The sequence below is a fragment of the Oryx dammah genome, unplaced genomic scaffold, assembly GCF_014754425.2.
Source record: "Oryx dammah isolate SB20612 unplaced genomic scaffold, SCBI_Odam_1.1 HiC_scaffold_28, whole genome shotgun sequence".
Classification (NCBI taxonomy): Eukaryota; Metazoa; Chordata; class Mammalia; order Artiodactyla; family Bovidae; genus Oryx; species Oryx dammah.
This window is the reverse complement of record NW_024070212.1, coordinates 60839672-60859593: the sequence shown is the minus strand read 5'-3', so window position 1 is coordinate 60859593 and position 19922 is coordinate 60839672.

Here is a 19922-nt window from a genome sequence, read left to right as displayed (position 1 = left end):
GACAGCCACACAATTTCAAGCAATATGCCTTTTTTAACATCTCAAGGATGTTTTGACACGGCCTAAGTTGTGTTTCTAATGACAGACCTCAGTCTGTGCAGTGGTACCCCTGTAACTGCTATGACTGTGGTAAATTTCACAAAAGTTGTTAACAATTACAAAAGATCATCATTTCAACATGGCAGTCAACCACACACTAAAACTAAATTTGCATTGTGGTATATTCAGTTCAGGGGCAAATGTGGTCACAATCAATTAATATCTAAGAAAATTATGGTGTGACAAAAATATGAAGTGAAGTGCTCAGCTCTTCATTCAGTTAATAAAACTCGTTGAGTCGGCAAAATATAATTACATGAACCTGAGATATGAATATATTGCTTTGGCATTTGCTTTCATATCTCTTTAGGCCATTAAATATATTGCCAACCACAGTTCTTTATCTGAGTTTTCATCTTCTCCCCCGTTTTGCTTCCAGAATACATAGTTTTATTTCTCTTTCTGGACAGTTTTCTGAGTAAGGTGGTAAAAATGTATCAAGCAACAAAACCTTCTGACTTGACGATTTTTTCTCTGAAAAATTTCACATACATTTGCTTTTATTTGCGGGGTAAGAGGCAGAGTTAATTCTCTGCCTCAGTTTGTAATTTGCCTTTTAGATGGTGAGCAGATACTACTATGCAAAACTGCTGTTATTTAAATTCTTCCTTCTGTCTGTCCCCAACTTGTCTGGTTTTGGTCAGTAAGATAGTTTTGTCATCCTTCTGAATATTTGAGTAACATGATTAATGTTTTAAAGCACTCTAAGAAATGAAGATTTAAATTCAGTCCCTGCCCTATGAATTTAATATAATGAAAAGGCACCTTCCAAACAAAGAAAAGATGGAAAGGTATTTTTTCCTAGAAATGTAAATGACAATAGTGAAAACCAGTTGTCTCTTTTCTGATCCTTTGTCTTTGACTTCTGTCATTTTGGGGAGAGGGTTATGTGGGTGTCAGGTGGTATTAAAGTAGTAGTTGAAAAGTCCTCTTCTTCCTGTGGTACTAATGCTCTATCCTTGTTAGTAACTTCCTATCTTATATTCTAAATTACAGATATTTTTCTCCTTAGCTCACAGGTAAGAATTATATTTGCAGGCATTTTGTACATTTAAAGTTTGAGAAACAATAGCAATAACAATAACTAAAAGCTGTGAATTTATTTAGTGTTTCAACGTTTTCAAAGCATTTGTACAAATATTATCTCATTTGATCCTTACAAAAACCATGTAGATATGTAGGCAGGCATTATTGTTTTCCTTTTACATGTGAGAAACTTATCTTCTTTGATTGGGCTCCCCCAGAAGCTCACTCTAAGACAAGGATTCAAGTGCAACTAATTTATTTGGGAGTTGATCCCAGGAAACACTGTTGGAGAGTAAAGAATGAGATAGCAAATGGAAGAAAGCCAATAAAAAGTGCATTTTCAAAACAGGTTCCAATTTGGCAAGAGGATCTCAGTCCTGTTGAGGAACTCTGAAAGATGATGTAGAATACAACTAAGTATTAGCCCAAAGTGAAAGTGAAAGTGAAGTCGCTCAGTCGTGTCTGACTCTTTGCAACCCCATGGACTGTAGCCTACCAGGCTTCTCCATTCAGGCAAGAGTACTCGAGTGGGTTGCCATTTCCTTCTCCAGGGGATCTTCCCAACCCAGGGATTGAACCCTGGTCTCCTGCATTGCAAGCAGACGCTTTACCGTCTGAGCCACCAGGGAAGTCCAACTAAGGGGCAAAACTGGAATGTTTATCTGCCAACTCCCCATCCATCTTTGGTTAAATTTGGCCTCTAGAGATAACAACTCTAGGGTATTTCCACCTTACTTTATCTGTAAATTGAACATATTATCAGAGCCAGAACAAAAGTTCTCAACCCCAGTGTCACATGTATTCACTGTCAGCAGTGTTCAGGGTGCAGAGGTGAAAACTGAGGGAACGTGGGCGGGTCAGGACAGCTCAGCAAAGTTAGAAATTTATTAATCCAATGCATTTTAGTCCAGGAAGAAAACTGGGCCCTTTGATTGTTCTATAGATTTGCCTGATACAGTAAAATTGATGGCATTACTTCTGCTCAAAGTTTAGGTTAGGAAGGAGAGAAGAGGGAAGAAAAGGTTCTCAACAGCAGCTGAAAAGATTTATTCACCATATATATATATATAATAAATTATGCAAATCCTGAAGCTTTTATAGAATGTAAAGAGATATCAACAAATGATCCTTTACTTAGCAAACACACTAATACCCTGCCAAAATACATTGCCAAGGTTTTCAGTCCAATTGTGACCATTTTGCCAAGGACACTGGAACAAATTTTAGCATTTACAAGTGCCATAATACATTTAGAGGACATGTATATTGCAGAAAATTATGACACACAAGTGGTTAAGCAAACATTATGTAGAAAAGTCACAGCCAATGTGTATGCATCACCACTTGACAGCCTCTTCACATCAGTGTCACTCACTTATCAGTTCAGTTCAGTTCAGTTGCTCAGTCATGTCCGACTCCTTGCGACCCCATCAATCGCAGCACGCCAGGCCTCCCTGTCTATCACCAACTCCCGGAGTTCACTCAGACTCATGTCCATTGAGTCCGTGATGCCATCCAGCCATCTCATCCTCGGTCGTCCCTTTCTCCTCCTGCCCCCAATCTCTCCTAGCATCAGAGTCTTTTCCAATGAGTCAACTTTTCACATGAGGTGGCCAAAGTACTGGAGTTTCAGCTTCAGCATCATTCCTTCCAAAGAAATCCCAGGGTTGATCTCCTTCAGAATGGACTGGTTGGATCTCCTTGCAGTCCAAGGGACTCTCAAGAGTCTTCTCCAACACCACAGTTCAAAAGCATCAATTCTTCGGGGCTCAGCCTTCTTCACAGTCCAACTCTCACATCCATACACGACCGCAAGAAAAACCATAGCCTTGACTAGGTGGACCTTAGTCGGCAAAGTAATGTCTCTGCTTTTGAATATGCTATCTAGGTTGGTCATAACTTTTCTTCCAAGGAGTAAGCGTCTTTTAATTTCTTGGCTGCAGTCACCATCTGCAGTGATTTTGGAGCCCCCCAAAATAAAGTCTGACACTGTTATCAGTAGTAGTAGGTTTTCACAATTGTGAAATATTTGCATACAGATGTGAAGGTATTCTTTTGGCTTACTCAATAAATGAGAATGGGGCTTTATGCACCCCTGAGTTTTCAATTAATGTTGTTGACAGAATGAATGGCTATTTATGCCAACCAGCCTTTCATGTTCATTCATGGTACACAATACCTAAATCTTAAAGATCTCATCTAAATGGCTCCCCTCTTAGGAGGTTGCTTATGGATTCCATTGTATATATTGAGTAAGCATAAAGTTCAATGATTCTATCTAATCAGCAGAGAGGACCTTACATTTTAGCAAAGCCTGCTGAAATCTTTGTTCTGCAATGGGGTATTATCTTAGAATTTCTGCAATAAGTCAAATGTCTGATTGTACAAAAGTCTCAGGCACAAATGCTTGAAATTAACTTTCCCAAGTATACCCCATCCTTACCACACCCCAACACTCAAACACTTGGGGGAAAAGATACCTATACAGGAAAATGATTTCCTATGTGTAGTAAATCCTTAGTACACTTATCCATCTGACTGTGTGAACAGGGGCCTAGCACATAGTTGGAGCCCAATAAATGACTTTAATCAGAAAGCAAGTTGCAAAATTATCAGCCTTGACCATTCTGTGTTGTAATATTTCTGTAGCATGGTATAGTTTCTGAAAAGTAAAAGTATACTCACCATCCCCAACCCTCCCCCATAATCTCTTCAAATATGGAGATGAATGTATAAATATTATCTCAGAAAGATGTTCATACTAGGTACGTGAAACTCCATATTTATACTTAGATTAGAAATGGACAATTTCACCAAGTTTAGTCATTATTCATATTGGTTAAAATCAAAACAGTAATTCTTTTTTCTATCAAGATTGTTTAAAAAAAAACTTTCACAAATACATTAACTCTTTTTAGTCTCCAGTTAGCCCTATGAAATGACTAAGGATTACTGTCTCCATTTTACAGATGTGAAAACTGAATGATAAAGCTTAGGTAACTGGAAAAGACTCTGATGCTGGGAGGGATTGGGGGCAGGAGGAGAAGGGGATAACAAAGGATGAGATGGCTGGATGGCATCACGGACTCGACGGACATGAGTCTGAGTGAACTCCGGGAGCTGGTGATGGACAGGGAGGCCTGGCGTGCTGCGATTCATGGGGTCGCAAAGAGTCGGACACGCCTGAGCGACTGAACTGAACTGAACTGAATGTCCTTAAAGTTGTATATCAGTGAAAGAAAAAACTGCATTCCATTCAGGCGACATCAGAGGCTAAGATACTAGTGCAAATTTATGAAATGTGCTCTAAAATAATACATTTTAAAAGTTCAGACTACATTTCCCAAGTTTTGTGACTCCATACAAAACATACAAGCATGTCTGTTTACTTCTGCAAAGCAAATTAAATGTGTAGTCCACGCATTATTAATGTCTATCATTTTAATTCCTAAGAAATATGTGTATCAAATTGCCTTCACAAGAGAAATATTAAAACAACTTGTATTTACATACCATTTTAGCTTACATATCAGTGTTTATTTTACCACTAACTTTAGGACAGTGATATAACGTGACACTATTTTCAAACTCTGACATGCTGATGACTGTTCCGGAGCATAGATCAGTGCTTATACACCAGGGATTTCCAGTCTGGGATGAGAATGTACCAAGACTAGAGGCTTCTCATTAAAGTTCATGGGTAAACAAGCAAAGTCAGAGCAAATGGTCACCAAAGACCTGAGTTTTAAACTAACCCCAGAGGATATTTTTAGAATTTTTACAACATTTACCCACCATTTCTAAAAGACTCTCAGTGGTTCTAACCCATCTCTAACTTACTATTCTTTTCAAGAGTAGCTCAATTCCTCTTGAAATCTTTCTCGTTCTCTGTGGCCAGCACCAGTGGAAAGGGGCAGACATGCCTAGCATAGACCCCAGGCTTCTTAGAGCTGATTTAGGGCAAAGGCAGAGCGATGCCCTAGGCAAATATTTACAGGGCTCTCAGGAACTCCACCAGTGGTGGAAATCACTGCCTGATTTGCAGTTATATGCTATGACTTCCAGAATTTTGAATCTGAAAGATAATTTAAAGATTATTTAATACAATATAGTCATTGAATAGATTAGGAAACAGTCTCTTAGAATCTGAATGATTTGCCTGAGTCAATTGCAAAGCTAGAGATAAAACCACTCAGAGTAGAATAAAATATATCTCTTTGTTTAAAAACATGAAATATAATCAAGATAGACTAGTGGTGAGCCTGGCGAACCAACTTTACACACAAGATCTCCAAGTAAATCTTGATTTTCTTAGAAGCCTTGAGACAGAAAACAAGTCAGGTTGGCCTCCCTGCTTAAATAATGAGGTTAATATTTATTTCTAAAAAGGCTTCGATCTGTCATCTAAAGCCTTAAATCATATCCATCCAATGCCGTGCTTAAGCATTACAGTAATGAAAAGGAACAGCCAGCCTGAAATGCAGGAGCTGCTGATATATGCTAAAATAATGAGTGTGCTTCCACCTTGTGCATAGGTGATCATTGGTGAGAGAAGGGCATGACTAGCAACTGCTTTTTCCTTGGTGTGGTGTAGAGTTGAGCGGGATGATTTATAAACCTCAGCACATTGAAGACCAAAAAAATAAATCATTAAGTAGCATGGCTCATGATTCAACCTGCTTTTTTTTCTTCCCTCCTAACATGGGTAATAAATTGTGTGGGCTTTAATAATTTATAGGAGATGTGGTTATAATATGAGAATATTAACTTTAGTGAGTCTTTTAATTTGCTTGTGATGTCAATAGTGTGCTGAAGGGTTCCTTCTACAGGACAGCAATACCGCTGGAGCACAATTGTATTTTGACACTTCACTCAGAGGCTCCTGGGGACTAGATGAGACAGTTCACTTTAGCACTGAGCTTATCAATTTGGTGCATGTCCCTCAGGAGTTACACGCCACAGAGAGAATTAAACAGAACAGTTGGAAAGCACTTAGAAGCATATTAACACATTCACATACAACCCCTTTTCCCCATGTCCTTGTGGGAAGCATAACCTGACAAAGTCCATTTTAATTCTGTCCAGGACAACTTCTCAGGGTTTTCTAGTGGGGGGGAAAATAGATGAAAGAGAAAATTTTAAAGTTAACAGAATATGACACCAGGAAAGCTACCTAAATATTCCTGATTCATCTGGGAAAGTGGCCAATCTCTTCCCAGTTAATAACATCCTTCACAGATTCCCTCAGATGTTTCCCCATCATTCCACAAATGTGTGAGACAATAGTGACCCTCTCATATTTTAGAAATTGTTTCTCATTGTCCTGCCTATGTTTCCACTCTAGAAGGAAAAAGCCATATAACACTTAGTGAGCATCAGAGCCATTTATAATTATATGGAGGTAAAATAAGAAGAAGGAGAGAAAAGGGAAGAGGAACAGCTGAAGAGATGATGCTATGAGAAAAGATAGTGCCAGGGTTACAGGGCTGCAGAGAATGAGAGCATCAGCAAGACATCTTTCCTAAATTTTAACTTTAATCTAGAATCCACATGTATATATAAGACCTGCCTTTTTCATGTATTTCAAACCAATATCTCTCAATATACAGTTTTTTAATTCTTAAATTTAAAAAGCAGTAAATTTGAAAGATTAAAAATGAAATGACCAGCACAGACAGAAACCAGCAGAATGAGACAGTGCAGGAGTCAACAGTGGTAAAATGAAGAAGGCTGATATTACTAGATTAGGACATGATTGAAGGAGGTTAATAGAAAAATAAACAGATTTAAAGACTTAACCCTCGGTCTGCCTTGCTCTTTTATCTTTCAAATGGCTATTCTTACTTTGAATTTTCATTAAAATAATTTTCCTATGACCTGTAATATCAATATCTCTCTCCAAACTTCACCTGAAATTAGGGTTCTCATAACCCAAACACACAGGATACCATATATGGCTGACATACTAAGAAAAACTTTGAAATTGCAAGCCTTTTAAATTGTTTTCTTGTATTTCACAATCCCACCCACTAATCAACCTCCAGCATTCTGAGTAATGCTCACATGTGGACTATTACATGATAATTTGTGCTATCAGAGAATGGGAAAGATGCTCAGGAAGAAAGGACAATTGGGAAAAATTTTTGTTTTTATCAACATTTGACTACTAGTCAGTAGTCCACTGCTACTAACATTACTTTTTTTTAATCTCCAACAAAAGAAAAGAAAAAGGCAATAGCTATTAAAGGGTATTTCTATTCCTCCCCTTTTCTTAAATGCAGTCTGACTTATTTATTTAAGCCTAAATAAAGTTAGTTACTTGGTAGATTCATGGCTCATCTTTTTAGTGGTCAATCTTACATAGAACCCAATGTCTGAAACAGAATGTGGAGGAACTTTGGCTGAAATGGTGAGAGGAGAGCTGGAACACCCTGTGCTCAACTTCCCATGCAGGACTTCCTGTGAACTATGGGAGTTCAGTGACATACAGCTTAAAAACTCTTGGGTGAGAGCATAGCATAAAGGGAAGCACAAGTTGCATTCTAACAGAATTAAATAAAGAGTTACAGTTAGAGCAGATTGTCAGAACAACAGGTGACAGTGCCAACTACAAGCAACCCTCTCATATTGTTGATTTTTCCTGAGTGAGTATGAAGAACTGAAAAGCAATCAATCCCAGGATGAAGGAGTTTGGGGATGAGACTTTTTCATTAAAACTTTGGGACAGTCCTGGACAAATCAGGATAGTCGGTCAAGCTATTGATGTGACAAGTCAAATTACATCTTTCAGTGCTGAGAGAGTGATGATGGCAACATCTTTAGGTAGAGAAAATTGCTTATTAGGAGTCAGCTGGGCTGTGTGTGGTTGGCATTGGAGAGCTCTAGATTCTTTGATAGAGGAAAGTTGGATAAACAATGAAAAAGTACCCCTTTTATAAACCACAACACAGAGGGCAGGTGTACAAATGCACACCACCTACTTTGAAAAGGACAGTGTGTTAATTTATCACCAATTGGTTCTTCCTTAGAGAGGATAACAAAGCACTTGCATGTAATATCATTTCAGCCTCCAAGACAGGACATTTTACAGATGAAACTGAGGTTCAGGTTTTTTCAGTCCAAATTCAGTCCCCAGTGTCCTACTGACCGTGTATCCCTTGTGAACATCACTTCCCAGGTGGCACTAGTGGTAAAGAATCCACCTGCCAATGCAGGAGACACAAGAGATGCAGCTTCGATCCCTGGGTTGGGAAGAGTCCATGGAGAATGAAATGGCAACCCACTCTGGCATTCTTGCCTGGAAAATTCCATGGACAGAGGAGCCTGGCAGGCTACAGTCCATGGGACTGCAAAGAGTTGACACATCTGAGTGAACATACAACATACATGACTTAGAGTCATAGAGGTGGGGAGGATAGGGGTAGCAGTTCCCTCAGATGCTGCCATGCCTACCAGCCAAGGTCAACACAAAGAGCCCTTCCCCCAGGCTGCAAATCCTCGTATATCAACCCTGCTGGTGGAGATCGGGATCTGCTTAATTACAAGGCTGAATTCTAAATGTGCTTGGTGTTTGTCAAGTCAGGAAGAGAGAAAACTATCCTGTCTGTGATTTATGTGTGCCCAATGACAAATTATATTATTCAAGTGAGAAGAGCAGATGGCCCCTAAACAAGACAGTTATGGCCCACAATTATAATAATTATGGTACCCAGTGGATCTCCAAGATATCAAGAGAGCAAGGAATCTAACAGTCACCCAGCAGACACTGAAAGGAAAAGGAGTTTAAACTAAGCCCCAAGTAATAAAACAAGTTGAGACTCTTCCTCATCAAGATGAAAAGGTTGATTTGCTCACTGTGAAAAGACAGCACCAAAGGAATCGTGTGTGGTATATAGACCATGGCCCCATGGCCCCAGGCATGACTTGGAGTTTCTCTAGCTGCTTCTGTGAACATCAACATTGTGAACAAGGACACTGCATTAATTTGGGTTATCTTGGGAGAAACCTAACTTCTCAAGGGCTGATTTACATCAGTCATTTTTTGTCCCTTATTTCCATTGCCGATAGCCTGGTTCTATTGTCTGTGACGATTAGATTTTGCAGTCTTGAAAACAGCCATGCAAATTACCAAAATGCTTTCCATTTGAGACCTTATACATATTTGACTAACATCACCTCTAGGCTGTTAAATGGAATTAAATGAAACAGGCTAAATCCGATGACTGAAATTTTTAAATTTCTGCAAGAGGCTCCCCTCCTCCCAGCTCCTTTATTAATGGCCGATTGTAAATGACTTTCGCAAATGGAAACACTATTTGTCACCTTTTTTTAACAAGTGCTGTACTGTACTGTCTCAACGCCCCCCACTCAATTTAAGCTTCAAGATTTATAGCTTGTCATGAGCGCCTCTATCTTTCTGTTCCTCCTTTGTACCTCTCCTCATGCTCAAGCAGCTTTTTTTAGAATAAAGTGAAGATAGTTTGTACTGAACTCAAACTGAGCATTCTGAGACTTGACTTCAAACAGTTGCATTGTCCCCTATCCCCTTAATTCTCTTCTCTCCCACATATAGTATTACTCCTCTCCTGTTCCAGCATCATCCATATTCTGTATGAGCCTACTCCTTCTTTCAGAATTCTTACTCTATGCATCCTTAGTTTTGTTTTTAATTTTTTGTTATTTTAAAATCTTTCTGTATAATCTTGATTGGCCAGTATAAATTTATTTGTCACATAGGAACCAATTACGCTCAAAATTCTAAATGATTCCATTTTATTTGGTCTTTCTGTAAGGCGTGACCAAATTTTGTTCATCAGAAAATTGCTGTGGCATTATTTTATTTGTACAGAGATTATAGACACCTGATATGACTTTCATAAAAGTCAATGAATACAGTAGACTACAAAGAAATGACTCCTGCATTAGCATACACAAGCACACACACATGTGCACACACACATGTGCACACACATGCACAGGCTTCAGTTTGGCTTATATCAATTCAAGATCTGTCTTGTTTTGCTAGTTTATTTATACCAGGAACACAAGAATTTGGCTATAAACTCAATTTTTTTTCTCTCACCCTATGTCTTTATTTTCCTTCCTGCTTTTGTTTTCCTTTCTTTTTTCCTTCCTTCTTCCCTCTCTCCTTCCCTCGATCTCTTCCTTCCTTCCCATTTTCTTTTCTTTCTTCCTGTCTTCTCACATGCATATATCTCAACACAGCCATGCAAACACACATGCAAATGAATGTCTGAAGAAAAACAATTTGGCGTGGATGCAGGGCGGAGAGGGCATTGTTCAGTTTTGTGTGTATAATCTGTCTTTCATATATTTGCTTATTCCTCCATGGCTTTCGTGTAAGTACTTGACCTCTACAATCATGTAAGTAGAAAATCTCAAAGCAAACTCTTGTCCATTTTGATGAATCAGACTTTTTAAACAATGACATGCCTCTCAATTATCTAACTTTGACTTAATACCCAAAAGCAATCCTTTCATAAACACAAAATTACTTCAGAAACTTCATCTTTTAAGTCTTTAAGCTGAGCTTTTCTTTGAATTCTGTTTGAATTACCCTGGGGCCAATCCCAGGAATATATTGATACCTTTCTCTGAGTGACTATGCTTGTTAGTATATAGACATGAACAAGGAATTCATATTTACATTGATGTTCAATTCAGTTCAGTAGGTCAGCTGTGTCTGACTTTTTGTGACCCCATGAATTGCAGCACGCCAGGCCTCCCTGTCTATCACCATCTCCTGGAGTTCACTCAGACTCATGTCCATGGAGTCCGTGATGCCATCCAGCCATCTCATCCTCTGTCATCCCCTTCTCCTCCTGTCCCCAATCCCTCCCAGCATCAGAGTCTTTTCCAGTGAACCAACTTTTCACATGAGTTGGCCAAAGTACTGGAGCTTCAGCTTTAGCATCATTCCTTCCAAAGAAATCCCAGGGTTGATCTCCTTCAGAATGGACTGGTTGGATCTCCTTGCAGTCCAAGGGACTCTCAAGAGTCTTCTCCAACACCACAGTTCAAAAGCATCAATTCTTTGGCACTCAACCTTCTTCACAGTCCAACTCTCACATCCATACACGACCACAGGAAAAACCATAGCCTTGACTAGATGGACCTTAGTCAGCAAAGTAATGTCTCTGCTTTTGAATATGCTGTCTAGATTGGTCATAACTTTTCTTCCAAGGAGTAAGCGTCTTTTAATTTTATGGCTGCAATCACCATCTGCAGTGATTTTGGAGCCCAAAAAAATAAAGTCTGACACTGTTTCCACTGTTTCCCCATCTATTTCCCATGAAGCGATGGGACCAGATGCCATGATCTTTGTTTTCTGAATGTTGAGCTTTAAGCCAACTTTTTCAGTCTTCTCTTTCACTTTCATCAAGAGGCTTTTTAGTTCCTCTTCACTTTCTGCCATAAGGGTGGTGTCATCTGCATATCTGAGGTTATTGATATTTCTCCTGGCAATCTTGATTCCAGCTTGTGCTTCTTCCAATCCAGCGTTTCTCATGATGTGCTCTGCATATAAGTTAAATAAGCAGGGTGACAATATACAGCCTTGACATACTCTTTTTCCTATTTGGAACCAGTCTGTTGTTCCATGTCCAGTTCTGTTGCTTCCTGACCTGCATACAGATTTCTCACCCCCAAAACAGCTTTGGATATCAAAATGTAGGTTATAATCTAGTTAAGCGTTAGCAACCCAGTCGTGTCCAACTCTTTATGACCCAATGGACAGTAGCCCACCAAGCTCCTCTGTCCATAAGTCTCCAGGCAAGAATACTGAGAATGGGTTGCCATGCCCTCCTCCAGGGAATCTTTCCCACCCAGGGATTGAACCTGGATCTCCTGCATTCCAGGCAGATTCATTACTGTCTGAGCCACCAGGGAAGTCCATATTCTAGTTAAACTAAATGTATTTTAACTGGAGAATTCCCCTGAGGTCCTGTGGTTAGGACTCTGCACTTTCACTGCCAAGAGCCTGGGTTCAATCCCTGGTTGGGAAACTGATCCTCAAATTGCATTGTGACATATATAATATATATATATATACACACACACGTACATATTAGGCATGTATTTCCTTCCAGACAATTCCTTAAACTCTCAAGACTAACCAGTGAATGAGATGTGATACCTGTGATCCCTGTCATCTTGGAGTTTATAATCTAGTGGTAAATGAGCAATTAAATACATGACCAAGAGTGATAAAGGAAGTTACAATGAGGGCATCCAATCCAGTCCTTTTAGACTAGTAGGTGGCTCAAGAAACACTCTCCAAAGTAAATGTCATCTAAACTGAGGACTGAAGGATGAATGGTAAAACCGATATCAAAGACTTCTGAGTTTAAAGAAAGCATATATGAAGTTCAAGGGGTAAAAAAGAGCATTCTCCCTTTGTTATTTTTCTCCTTTGCAAAGATTCACATGTGCCTTGTGTTAGTCAAACATTTAACAGTATGGTTGTATGCATTTTGGAGTGTTTATATTTTAGGATCTCTCCAAAATGCATTTGCCTAACTCTGTAACATGATTTGAGTTTTAGTTGACTAAAGAAAATGAAAGAAGGAAAATAGTCATCTCTCTTTGGCTGTAACTGAGTTGAGAAAATTTAGCTAATTCAAATGCTTTAGTTGCAGTAATATGGAAAAGAGATAGAGACAAATCCATTAAAGCAGCTTTTCTTTTCCTTTCTCTTAGTCCCTTGAGTTTATTCTCAAGGGCATTCTCAAGGCCATAAACTCATGAACCTTACTAAAGTGAAACACCTTCCTAATATTTCTCCTAGGGCCAAGAAAAGGAAGCATTGAGCATGTGTGAGCATTAGGCTGATCTTTAAAAGGATGTAGTAAGTGGGTTTCACTGTACTGGCAACTCTCATGGGTTCATTTTTTCTGCTACAGTCGGTAGCACATTCATATCTGATTTTCAGTGCATGATTGCTCCTAGTTATCTCGCAGTATTCCTGCTTCAGGAGGGTTCAGCTATTCAGTCCATCTTCCTTTCTCTGGGAGAAGGGTGGGTCAGAAGGTAGAAGTAGATGGGGCATTGTTTTCCTGGTTGCTTCACAACCCAGTTGCTGGTGCTCGCCATGCATGAGGTGCACAGGAAGGGAAGGTTAGATTCTTGCCCCAGAATTAGCTTTGGAGGATAATGACAGCACTGGTATTCTCTTTGTCAGTTTCCTAGCCACATCCCTTGTGCTTTTCTAAAGCCTTTTTCAAAGTTTGTTAATAAATGTCACAGAGGAAAAAGAGCCCCATGCTCAAATAAATTTGGAAAATACTGGGTAAAACAAAATTAACAAGGTACTTTGGGGTGTGTGTATTTGTGTGTTCCCTTAAATGCCTCTTGGAGCCTTTAATACGCTCATGTGCATTGTGGGTATTCAGTCCTTACCAATCTCATTTAGCCACTAAATATGTTTTTCTTCATAGCATCTCACAGGGCCAGTATTCCAAGAAAGAACATAACTCTGCAACTTCTCTCCATTGCCTATTTAAGACTAAGGACTCCTCTGCTGACTTCCTCTCCATGTACCTAATTCTTCATCCTTCTCCCCAAGTTCCTGTTACTCCTGTTCTATTCCTTTCACCATTTTTCCTTCCCTTCCCATTATTCTCTTTTCAGAATTTAAGATAGCTGTTGAGTGATTGTAGTAATGCCTCATTGGTCGCAGGCTCTGGTCAAGGCTCTGGGAAGAGATTGCCTAAGACCCCTGTGCTTGAGAGATTTACATGGGTTGGGGGTAGGGGACAAGTACTAAACAGGTAAATATATACACAAGTGAATTACATTTACTAATTCTGTTTTATATATACATTTACTTATTTATTTATTTTTGGCAGTTCTGGGTCTTTGTTGCTGCTTGGTCTTTTCTTTAGTTGCGGTGAGTGGGGGGCTACTCTTCATTTTTTTAGTGCATGGGTTTCTCATTGCATCAGCTTCTCTTGTTGCAGAGCCCTGACTCTAGAGCATGCAACCTTCAGTTGTTGTGGCGCTTGGGCTTAGTTGCTCCTCAGCATTATGAATCTTCCTGGACAAGGAATTGAACACGTGTACCCTGCGTTGACAGGTGGATTCTTTACCACTGAGCCACCAGGGAAGCTCTACATCTTCTAATTCTTGCAAACTAAACCAAAGCTCATTTGGTATGTACACGGCATTTTTATTTTTGTAAATAAGTTACTGTAACAAGCTTGGAGATGAATGAGGGTAAACTACTCCCTCTACAACTCTGCTGTTAGGTTATAAATTAAAGCAAGTCTCAAAACCGATTCTACCACACATAAAGGCTTTACTCAATAAAATTTATTAGCAAACAGGCATATCACAATTAATAAAATCTGTCCTGTGACTTGGTGGGATGCCACCTCTGTTCTTGTTCCCACCAACTTCTTACACGATGTTTTCCTCAAGACGGATTTGACACTATTACAGAGTGAGGATTCTGATGCCCTCACTGTCAGCAACAGGCAATCAGAAGTCTTCTAAATCAATGGCTAGACCTGGAAGATTTCAAGATCAAGTGTTGTATTCCAATCCTAGAAAGTATTTCTAGTTTTCTAAACATTATTCATGCCAGACTGGGAGATACAGCCAAAATATTTTTGACATATTCATCTTTAATTTTACCATCGAGAGTCCATTTCTAGCATCCATTGTGCTAATTAACGAGGTGCTAATTTCACCAATAAAAATCCACTTTTGACACTCACAATGCTAATTAGCACAATATCTTTATCAGAGATAAAGATAGCTGAAGTGCTTGCAGTAGCCCCCTCTGGAGTGTGCCCTTTTTTGTACAGCGTTAGCTAACAGCCTCCCACCCTCCTCTGGGAGATTGAATTCTTGATTACAATGCTATCTGCACCTGGGGTGCAACTTCAACTAACTTATCCTTGAATCTCAAGATCTATTCTATTTTATGTAAATTACAGTGTGGCTTCTCTAAGTCTTACAAAGAAAACAAACAGGTTAGTGACTTAGAATTTATTTGAGAAGGTCTCTGGGAGGAAGACAGGTGATACCTAAAGATATCCAAACTAATATCAGAGTGAAAAGAGCAGTTAGACTTAAGAACATATTGGGACAGTGTATTCTAGGCAGAGGTAAATGGAGGTGACAGAGGTTCTCATATATAGTAAACTTACACGTTCAAGGAGTCAATGCAAGTCCAGAGTGGCTAGTGTAGTGAGACACCACCTGGAATGAGAGGATATGAGGTCAGAGGGACAAGGAGAAATTCTATTGCAAAGGCCTTAACCAAATTTGGATTTTATTCCAAATGAAATGGGAATTCTTTGCAGAGTTTTAAGTAGGAGAGTGAAATGGGATTTACATTTTAAAAGAGGTCTCTGCAGAGTGAGAAGAATGGATTACAGGGGTGCAAGAGAAGAATCTGTGAGACCACTTAGGAGGCTATTGCAGTTTATAAGAGATTATGGGGAGTCTAATTTAAGGTGATATTAGGGAAGATGGAGGGAAGAAGAAGAGAAAAATGGAAATTTTTATGCTAAATTTGGACATAAAACCAATCGGACTTATCGATAAATAAGAATTAGGAAGCAGGGTGAGAGTAAAAGGAATCAAATCCTTAGTTTGGGGGCTTGCATAACTAGGTTGTTTGTGGTACCACTTATTAAAATAGGGAAGACCAAGAAGGAAATGGGATCTCTGAGGGAGTGTGCGGGAAGTGGAATCAATAGCATAGAATGAGATCCTCAACATGTAGATCAGGATCTACCCGTAAGGTCACACATTTTAAACCAGTGATTCTCAAATCAGTTTCTTCCACTGAGCCCAGCACATTTTTTTTTAGAGTTTGTGTAAATGGCATACTAAAGCCTTCAGCAGCATTATACTATCTACTCCTTTCAATGATCTTACAATAGAAAATCCTACTCTTCTTAAGAATCTAAAAGCTTTGTGAAAATAAAATATAATTCACTAAAAGCCCTACAGTAGTAGTCATAGGCTACAAGGCAATTATTGAGGAACTCAATATAACATAGCCTTCAGATTCAGAAGATATGACATCAAAGTGTGGCTATGCCCCTGACTGACACCATGATGCTGGACAATCTGGAAGCCTCAGTTCTCTCATTTGTAAAAGTGAATACTGAATACAGTATGTGAAAAAAAATTAAGCTTAGTAAAACTACTGTATGATGTTTACAATACTGTATGGTTTGCTGTTATTTTATTACTATTAAAAAAAAAGTCATTTCAGGGCTTCCCTGGTGGTCCAGTGGTTAAAAATCTGCCTGTCAATGCAGGGGACATGGGTTCAATCCCTGCTCCAGAACGATGTCCCATGCAGCGGAGCAACAAAGTCCATGAGCCACAACTACTGAGCCCTCGCTCTAGAGCCCATGTATTGCAAGTACTGAACCCACTCACCACAGCTACTGAATCCTGAGTGCCTAGAGCCAGTGCTCTGCAGTAAGAGGCCAAGACAATAAGCCAGCGCACCACAGTGAAGCGTAGTCCCCACTCGCCACAACGAGAGAAAGCTCACGTGCAGCAGTGAAGACCCAGTATAGCCAAAAATAAAAAACAAAACAAACAAATCTTAAAAAACATTTCAAATAACACAGGCCTCATTTGTGAATGGGATAAATACGAAGCCTACTCATTGAGCCTACTGCATGTAAGACCCTCATTTGACAAGCCTTTGATATGTAAAATGTACCAATTTTAACAAAAATATATTCTCCTGAGCCTCCAAGAAGTGAGCCTAGGTAACAAATGGCATTATCTCTTAGCTTAAAATCATTTAGTCCAGTGCTATACAAAGATTCACTGCAGCAAAATCACCTAGGGAACTTTCACCAACACTTGCCCTAAACCTGCAAAATCCAAATCCCTGTGAGTGGGGCCCAGAAATCAATATTTATCAAGTATTTCCCAGGTGATGGTGCTGGCTTCCCATACACTGGCTTCCCACAGACTAACTCTTGGGAATGCCGTGTATAGGTGAGAAAACTAAAATCCAGAGAAGTAAAGTGACTGACCCTAGACTGTGAGTCTTCTTTTCCAATCTAGATCAACAAGCCTTCTTCCTTTGCATCTCATGGGTGTCATCCAGGGCCTGGGTCTTGCTGATCCTTCTAAATAAGAAATCTTTGAGTGGTAACAATAGTAAAAGCCAAGCCTCTTTGATGCCAAAAATAGTACCTGGATCTATGTGCTCAATGCAACCACAAAAATAAGCAAACTAGTACTCATGACACAAAAACTTAAATTGGATCAGAATGGGCTCAAGCAAAGATCAACAGACCTAACAAAAATTAGACAGAGAACTTACATTTATGCATATACTTAGCATCTCCCCTATATTTGAGTGGGGCTTCTTTAGTTTGCTGTGGAATCCTACAGATAGTTTAGAGCTATTTTCTGACAGATGAGATGAGAATATGTACCAAAAAAGTGAGGGCCTTGGAGACAGATCTATATAATCTTGAAAATGTTTCTCAACCTCTAAGCCTTAAGTTTTCCAATACAAACTAAAAGTGATTTTACCCACGCTGCAATGTTGGTGAGTAGGGCATACAAAAATATATGTAAACTGCCCAGCACATATTAGCACTCACTAAAAAAGAGGACCCACTTGTGATCCAGTGGTTAGACTCTACACTTCCAATGTAGGGGCTGCGTGTTCGATCGCTGGTGTGAGAACTATTAATAAAATCCTGCAGGCCTTTCAATGAAGCCAAAATAATAACAATAATAATTACCCTTGTGGTTGCCATATTATTCAGCTGTGTGTACCATGTGATGTGGTATCAGGGCTAAGTGAAGAAGACATGGTCCCAGTCCTCAAGAAAATTTGCCTAAGTAGAGGAGACAGGGGAACACACAGTAATATCATTTTAGAAGTATGGATTCTGGAAGCAGTTTGAATCCAGCTCTGTCACTTACTGACTGTGTTCTTGGGCAAGTTACTTAACCTAATAAGAAATTTCCTTATATGTAGATCTGAGATCATTATGCTTGCCCCCTAAGGTGTTTGTGATAGTTACAAAGACAATGCATGAAAATACATAGCACAGAGTTTGGAACATAATTAAATGCTCAATAAATCCAGTTATTATTATTGTCAACTTGTTATGCTAGAAGTGGGCAGCGGGTGGATGGCAGTACCAAGAAAGGTACAAAACCAAGCTCCAGGGTGGGGATGGTTTCTGTGCATGAAAACCTGTGATGAAACCAAGGCCAGAACTGAATCTTGAAGGTCATATGAAGATAACCCAGAAAAGAGAAAGGTATGGAGTACTGAGCAGATGGTGACATTAGTAGTAAGGTGGGATGCAGTCAGGGAGCTACAGTTAATTCTGCCTGGATGCAATGAGGAGCACAGAGCAGAGAGACGCATGAAAGAGGCTGGAGAGATGGACAAAAATAGTAAAGTAAGGGCCTCCTCTGTGTTGCGGAGTTTAGACTCCAACCTGTAGGAAACTCAGAACCTTTCAACGGCTTTAAGCAGAGAAGTGACATGACCAGATTTGTAGTCTTAAAAGATAAGAATAAGCAATATAATCTAGGAATAAAAAAAGCTAGAAGTGGGAAGGGGTTAGCAATTATAAATGTGAGCAATATCTATGAACATTTTCTGAGCTAAATGACTTTTAAAACAATTTCCAGTGCTGATTTAAGATACTTTGCACAGATGTGAAAGCATGATTTTTTTTTCCTGATGGAATCTCATTTCTGTTCTAAATTCTTTATATCCTTTTATTTGCCCTCATTTGTGTTTACACCACCTGTCAATTTAGAATAATCTGTGATTTTAATGTGTTTTCTCCCTCTTTCAGATCATTATTAAATGTAGTAAATAAAACCAGACCCATCACTGCCTCTGGCACTTCCCTCCCTGAACACTTCCACCTAGTTCAATATGCTGATTGTTATTGGCATAATACCTCTAAACTCCTTGAAACTTACTTAGTACACTCTAGTCCATATCTGTGAACAAGATAAATAGACAAATATTTTCTTTTTAACTAGGTAAGATGGGGCCCCTCTAGCTTGTACTTGTGAACTTTGGCCTTCTTGATTTAATCCCAAACAAGGGCATATATATGGAGTCTAAATAGGATGTTACTTGATGAGGTACATGTAAATCAGTGAGTTTCTTGCTCAATGTGCTTTTCAATACAAACATTCTAGTGGTTAGACTTAATCAATCTCTTCATTCCATAGTATAGTGATTGGTGTGTGTGTATGTGTGTGTGTGTGTGTGTGAGTATGACGTGGCTTCTGAAGCCAGGTTTCATGGCATCAAAATCTCTTCTTTACAGAGAAGGCAGATCTCTTCCCAGTAATCCAGAGATTTTTCATGTAAATCTAGGAATGTATAAATTAGTCACAGATGCCTTCCTAAGCATTCAGGTCACCCCTGCCTCTCTATTTCTCGACCCCACCTCCAGTTCTACTCCTACATTCCAGTTCTTCAGGAACTCAAACCAGATTCCTGGGTACACTCGAATGCCATGTGTAAGAAAAGAGGAGAGGCTGTTCCCATTGCAGAAGGCAACTCTAAAATCAGATACCAGTAAATCCAACAACAGTAAATATAAACATAAAATCTTATCTTGGTTCCTAGGTTTTGCCTTTCCATTCATTCCTTCAACAGATATGTTTTGAGGCCCCATCTAAGTGTTCGACTCTATAGAGATTGCAAAAAAATTGAAAAATCATGATTCAAAAAAAAAATAAATAAATGGGCCCTCTCTCTTTAGGAAGCTAAAACCCAGTTAGAACAAATGACTCAGGGG